This window comes from Zonotrichia leucophrys, chromosome 2, assembly GCF_028769735.1.
Source record: "Zonotrichia leucophrys gambelii isolate GWCS_2022_RI chromosome 2, RI_Zleu_2.0, whole genome shotgun sequence".
NCBI lineage: Eukaryota > Metazoa > Chordata > Aves > Passeriformes > Passerellidae > Zonotrichia > Zonotrichia leucophrys.
Genome location: NC_088171.1, coordinates 47,439,157 through 47,446,569, shown reverse-complemented (window position 1 = coordinate 47,446,569; position 7,413 = coordinate 47,439,157). Strand labels below are relative to the sequence as shown.

The 7,413-nt window shown below is 38.3% G+C and overlaps 1 long non-coding RNA gene across 1 annotated transcript; it reads right to left on the bottom strand.

The window, feature by feature from the left end:
* Positions 1–1,904: 1,904 nt before the first annotated feature.
* LOC135443134 (uncharacterized) lies at positions 1,905–4,373 on the bottom strand. Its single transcript, XR_010438830.1, has 2 exons — positions 4,312–4,373; positions 1,905–3,281 (listed from the first exon to the last, which is right to left on the bottom strand). It is a non-coding gene; the product is annotated as an uncharacterized LOC135443134 (long non-coding RNA).
* Between the last annotated feature and the right edge of the window lie 3,040 nt (positions 4,374–7,413).

The window sequence follows — 7,413 nt, the reverse complement described above, 5'->3', positions numbered from 1 at the left end:
GTAGCTGTCTCAGCCACAATTCCAAATACAAATGCAATCTTTCTCTTCCAGTTATCTTTGAGGGAAGAAACAGCACAGTTTACCTGCTCATGTAAAATAAGAGGACACCAAAATTAAAATGTGGAACCAAAAAACTTTGCTTTAGAAAGCAAATAGCCATACAAGAGGAAGAGAAGATCAAGCCTTAACTATGACAGAAAACTGCTGTATTTAATATCTTATATAGTCTGTGGGCAAAGTGGCACAACTGGAGTTTAAAACCTTTACAAGAGAAACAAAATAAACAGAAGGGGAAAATCACTGTAATGAGTGATTTTGAGTGAGAATGATTTCTAAAATCCAACCCAGATTGGATCTTCAATTATCCTAATTCAGGATTTATCCTTCATTAGTCATCAGACATCAGAACAGGACCATAATACCTAGATCATCTTTTTTCCAAGAATAACAATTTCATGCTGAAAGACACATAAACTGTTACATTTCTGTACTTGCACTTCTCAAATTGTTATGAAAGTATCTGCACAAGAAAACCAAAGGTTTTGAAAACTGGCTTTTTAATTTTTGTTATGCTTCTCTGTATCCAGATGCTACTGGGCTTTTGCACTCCTCACGTGCAAGAGGAAGGCATTGCTCTGCCCATGTCCAAAACTGGGGAAAATTGGTCTCATTTCCAGAGACTACAAGACCAGAAGAAAAATAAACTTAAACTTACAGTCAAAGTGACTAAAAAAGTCCCAGTAATCTGATAACAATGAAAATGTGGTTGACCACAGAGAAGATTATTCTAAGTTGCATTTGTCCAATCTATGAAAATGTATTTGCCATTTAGCCTGCACAGCTGAGATGCTGTGTTAGCTGTAAAACAAGAAATGTTGTAAAACAAAAGTCAGCATGCTAACGAATCTGAATGTCAAGAATCAAGTAAAAATAGAACTGTTTCATGAGCAAAGTGGTGACATTTATAGCATTTCCCATTAATTACAGGCCGTGGGGCTCTTTCAGCTAAGTGTGGGAAATGTTAACATGACTATGAATTCAGTCACAGAAACCAAGCTTAACAAGCAAAAATATGTAAAGAAAGGTGATACAGCCTTAAATAGAGCATTTCACCTTTCCAAATAGCCATTCTTCTGACCTTTTGATGACATCTATGCAGTTAAGACAGATTCAAATCTGAAGAAAATACTTAAATAGACAAAAGAAAAGCAGGGCACCGTCCCCACAAGGTATTTGAAATGTTTCTGAAATTCTTCTTCATGATCCAGTAATCTACAGCAGGGTACCAGCTGACCATATACTGAAATCTGAAAAAAACATGAAAGTGTTTCCACACTAACAGGAAAAAAGATTTCTGGATATCAGGAAATGTGAAATAATTATGGAATTGCAGAACAGTTAAGTTTGGAAAATACCTCCAAGATCATTGAGTCCAACTGTTAATGTAGCACTGCCATGTTACCATCAAACCATGTCCCCAGGTGCCACAGTCACTTGCGGGTTTTATGAAAAAAGAAAGAATAGCATGATGCGCCATTTGCACAGAATAAGTAGAAAATAGTTAAATATACATATGCATACACACATAGATACTCTCAGTAACCCTCCAGTGCAACCAGCATATATGCATACATTGTGAAGGAATTAATTACAGGCAAAATGAAAACTTCTAAAATTGGTATTTCTAGACATTTTGTGTATTTTGCTGTAAAGTCTAGATTACTGTGGGTTAAAAAAAATGTTTAGGGATTTTTATTAAAACAAAAGGTAATTCCCTTTCTCAAAATGGAGCATTGAGTTTTGAAGAGAATTGGTTTTGGGTAGAATACGCTGTTACAATGCTTTGCATATATTAATGCAAATCACAGATGCTAAAGAGAATTAAAAAACTATTCCCAGAGAGATTAATCCAAAATTAAAATTTATTCTGCACCAAGTTAAATAGGCCATACTGAGTCCTTCTTTTCCTATTGCAAATAAAGTGTAATTTCAGACTCTGAATTTCTTGTATTCTTGTAATCATGATGAGTTAATAAATGGTTAATACATAGGTGTAGTATTTTTACAGAATCCTTGTTTTATGCTATGTGCTACACATGTACACACTAACTGTACATATTCCAACAACTTTATATCAAATGGGGATGGTTTATAAGGAATGTTCTGTTTTCATTCTGGAAGCCATTTTTTCCCTTTACTTGAGACATTTTGCTATTCCTAGCAGCTCATCCTGCTGGAGGCTTTTGACTAATAAAATGAGTCACATTGAATGCTGTAATACCCCTTCACCTCCACAGAAGCACTTATGCAAAACTTGCTCTTCTGTATCCCAAAATCCTTTCTTTTCCCCCTTAAGGAGAGCATCATTGTACATATTCCCAGTGACCCTGAGCTGAAAGAAAATCAACATGTGCTGTAGCTGGCAGTTTTACAACTGTTGGTCAAAACACTCCAAACTAAAACTGCAATAATATTCTCTAGAAAGAGGCTCAGTCTTCTTCCCTCTGAGGCATCCATTCAAACTCCAAATTTCAGTCATTATCAGCAGCAGAAACACACAAAGGCAGATGGAAAAGTTGACCAAGAAGCCTCTAAATACACAGGGAAACAGAAGAGAAAAAACCCTCAGAGTGAAGACTGAGTTTTATTCAGCATGATCAGAATTTTAAAAATATTCCCTCCAGCTGAAAACTTTAGTAAAAGAGGCTTCATTAATTTCTTGCCAGGGCCTTCAAATAGAAGCAGTTGAACTCCACAGGACAGAGGATTTCTCAGTATGCTGGGAGAAACCACTTGTCTTTTCAGACCAGCAGAAAATGAGCCTGGTAATTATTCTGCATACCCTGATGGAGATTGCAACAAAACAGATGGCAATAATCAAGAGAGGAGATGAATTTTAACTCTGAGGGCAGGTGGGGAGAAAAAAGGCAAGTCTTGGCACAGCAGGGAGAAGCAGTTCTGTGTGAAGAGACAGTGGAAACACAAGCTGCCCTGTATGAAGCCAGCAGCAGTAGGTGCCCTGTTGTTGCTCCAGGTGGATGTTCCTGGACACACGGCCGGGCACCGCCGCCGGTTCCATCTGACAGAGGGAGATGTGCACACCTCGTCTGACTCACACAGCCACCAGGCAGCTCTGCTGGCAGCTCCTTCCTTCAGAGCCCTCCTGATTTGCTGTGCTGCCTGTAGCCTCCCTTTGTCTGCTGAAGGAATCCCTGAAGTGAAACGCTTCCCAGGCTGGGAGCTGCTGCTCCTGGGGACGCGGCCATCCAGGCCCAACATTCCTCAAAGAAAAACACACACTTGATGTACAGCTGAAAATAGAGACCTCAAAATAGATTACCCCAGCTTACTGTCTTCAAAGCAAAATCTCTTTATCTATTCATCTTTTGTGAATTAAAACAATTCTCAAAAAAACCTGCAAGGGTTAAACTTTAATCTGTTAGGAGTTATTGCGATTTTTTCCCCTTGACAATTACCACTTGTTAAGAACTAATTGGTTTATGAATAACTTAAATGGCCTTTTATTATTCAGAGGAAAACTTTTGATACTTCGCATCTAATAAAGGCAGTTTGTATAGATAAAATCTTCATCTAAATTATCCATCTAAAATTTCATTTCTGTTGTTCATTCTATACAGTGAGTAAAGGAAACCTTAAAATCAAATTCATGAAGGAACTGTATTTTAGAAATTCATTTTAACTCCATTCTAATCAAATTATTTGTATAATCAAATACATGGCTATGAAATTCTTGTATACAGACAATGAAAACAATCTGCAAAGAGTAATTTACAAAGCTACTTGTCTTCAAAATAACAATTAAGAAAACCTTCTTTTTTTTGTTTTAAATGCTATAAACAATGTATATAGCTTTTTAGTAACCCACTATCAGTGGCTTATGGTTCAACTGAAAATTATTCTGGTTTATTTCCTCTTGGTGCAGGTAATTTATCAATACAGCATTGTTACAAATTCCTACAAAAAAATGTAGCTGCTGTGCAGAGCTTCAGTTAAGCTTGCCCATACAATTACAGGAGGAAATGTATTTACAAAGTGTTTGCAGTCAATATTTCATATCACTCTAATATTTTTTTTCATTCCTCTCTGGAGATAAACACTTGGCATGTCCTAGGTTTTAGACATTGCTTTTAAAAAATTTTCAGGAATCTCTTCTCATGGAATTTCCCTCAATTGTGAAAAGCTTTTGTCCCCTTTTTCACTAAGCTGTCTAGAATTAGACTTTCTGGACTGTCTAGAAGAGCCTCAGTGCTGCTATCATATTGCTATTGTCATATTTCTAGAATCCCATACCTTCTGAGTGATTTTCTCACACACAGCACTTCATCAGAACTCCTCCAAAGCTCTCCCTGACCAGCCAGCCCACCCCCTGTTATCCCAGTTATCTTCATTAGCCACAGCTGCCACCCAGTTAAGGACATCACAGCTGCAGCCCATTTAGAACAACTAGGATTGGGGCAAGGCCACTTATACAATACATATATTTTACCGAGACTCATAGGCCACTTATACAATACATAGATTTTACTGAGACTCATAGGCCACTTATACAATACATATATTTTACTATGGCTCAAAGGCCACCTATACAATACATACTAAGATTCAGTGGCCACCTATACCTCAGGAGTTAAAGTAGATGAGTGTGGGAAGTACCACAATACAAGAATGAGTGAATTTGAGATAGAATAGTATATATACATTAAATAGTTATTAGGTTAACATTTTTAGTCAAGAGCTCAGGTTTGACAATAACCTGAGGTTTGTACTTTGCATGTGTGTGGTATAGCTGCAGGGACATGTAAAGAGAGCAGCTTTGGAGCGGGACCTAAATTTCCCGATTCTGATTCAGAGCTGCCTACAGAGCCTCTGTAGAGTCAGTCCCACAGCAGTATAAGATGGATTTTTCAATTAAGTTTTCATCAGACAAGTGTCCAGATACTGCCTTGTTGTTTGGGCTGCTTTAAAGATGGATTTGTATCTGTTTTCCTTCCAAATGGAATCCAGTTCCTTAAGTCAGGAAATGTCAGGAGGAGTCAATATTACTGATTTATGCAAATAGATTATTTGACAAGTAACTCTGACTTTTCTCAAAACTGTAGGCCTTTTTTTATTTTGGAAAGTTATCTTAAAGACATCTGTTTCTATCCTATTCATTGTCCTGCTTATAGATCACTGCAAATGAAGGGTCTGGACACATTTCTTTAGGGTCTTTCCATAGAGCACGGTACAATAATTTCAGACTCACAGTGGACACTTCATAGCATTCATCTGAGTGAGCTGCTCTTCCATCTTCCTCCTGTGAAACTGAATCACAGCCAGTAAACACAGCCACAGCAGTCAATGAGCAATGGGAGTTGATGAGAGACCATTCCAAAAAATAAAGGACAAGTTTTCCTTTCCTTATGAAGGGAAGCCCTTCAGTCTGTGCTTGGGAGAGTCATAGGAGCCACGTGAAACATCAGATCCCTGGATCTATTGTTCTTCTAATGATTCCTAATCATAATGTACAGCTTCCAGGAAGAAGATGACTGTTTTGACAGGGCAGGTGTATCTATGAGATGTAGACAGGGCCCTGGATGGTTTGCTGGTTACCAATGAGAGGAGCCAAAGGAATGTGTCAGCTGATACAGGCTGGTAGAGTATCTCGTGTTATTAGAGCTGTGCAAGAAACATATTATGTGAATTTATGCTACTAAACATCAAATCTAAACACCTGCTTTTGTAAGTACTAATCCATATGCAGTTAGCCACAACAGGAATTTTCTTGGAAATTGGTTGTGTAGGACATGTTTTTCTGACTGGAGTAAGGAGTTGCTGTTTTCGATTCTGTAGTCTTGTTTACAAACACACATAGCAGAAAGCAGTTATTTTAAACACAATTCAGTCAAGATTTCTCTTCAGTCTTGCTCCCACATTGCCTCTGCTGTTCACTCACTTTCAGATTCCAGTCACACACAACCGCAATGAAGCCAGTGCCCCTTGCTGCCAGTTTGAAAGGACCTACCACAGAGTTTCTGCTCAGACCTTAACCATTGCACTCTGTGCCTTGGGACAGGGATTTCTGTTGATCAAAGAGAAATTAAACAAAGATGTGTAATTGACTTTCTCTTTTCTCTGTATAAAAAGTACATGGCATTACCTAAATGTCACAATTAACTAAAAGTCCCTTTTAGTGCCACTGAGAGCTGAACTTGGGTGTAGGTTGAATTGCAGCTACCTACAGCCTTACAGAACACCCCAAGAGCCAGTTCAGTGTTAAAAGTAGATGTAAGAATTTATTCCTATCATACATCTCCAAATCTTTTGGAGTTCACACTTACTTACCTTCCCTGACGAAGTCACATTTTTGTGTTTGCTTGGTGCAGTTCACAGTGGTAGAGTGAAACCCAAGCGCAAGAAACAGCAGCTCTTAAAACTTTAAATTATATGGCACAATACCTTCTGCTCTTGAGAACACCCTTATTACACTCAACTCCACATTACCATTTCCACTTTTGAGAGAATAGGGTAAACTTGTGAACTCTAGCTACATTTAGGCAAGCATTATAGAGACCAATCTTGTAAATAACAGGACACCTTTTATATCTTTCTAAATTGCACCTGCAGCCAAGCTCTTCCCCTCTCATTGTATCTGGGCATACTCTTTCCTGGCCAAGGGGACAAATTTTAGACTGAAAGTGATGCTGCAAACTACCTTGGTTCCACTTTTAATTTTTTTTTTCCCCACTGGAAACTGTGGTACTGAATACACCTCCCTTTAGATGAATGGCAACTTTGAAATTTCCTAAATATGAAATATTAGAATACGATTTCTGATCAGGTACTAGTAGATTCAGCAGTAAAAATTGTTCCTTTTAGCTCCTTCAGGGATTTGCTTAGTGGTTTTTCTAATGTTATTTTAGTATTAACCATCCTGTGAAGGAGGTTTGTGGAGAGCCAAATCTGCATTTCTGTTCAGCTCTCAGGAAGACATTACTGACTGTGGTAGGGACAGAAGTAGCCAGGAGGATTTTGGCTTAAGTACTCACAGTAAGGAAACACTGCAATTATCCATACCAAAAAGGAATATTCTGATCTGAGGAAGAGAATCAGCCTTCACCATGAAAATGGACAATGCATCCTACATCATATGATACAGTCACAGCAGTCCTGCTTCTCTGCCTTCCCCCATCCCAACTGAAGGTACACATGCAACACACATGTGCACACCCACTTGGGCTGACCTGACTCCATGCCTGAGAGCACACCCTTTTCAGTACTGGGTAAATCACAGTTCCTTTCTGAAGCCTATAAAATATTTCTTTTACAGTCTGCTTTGGCATTTACCCAGTACTCTACAAAATGGAATTGATGAAAGGGGAGTAGATGCTGTAAATTTGTGACAGATTAATA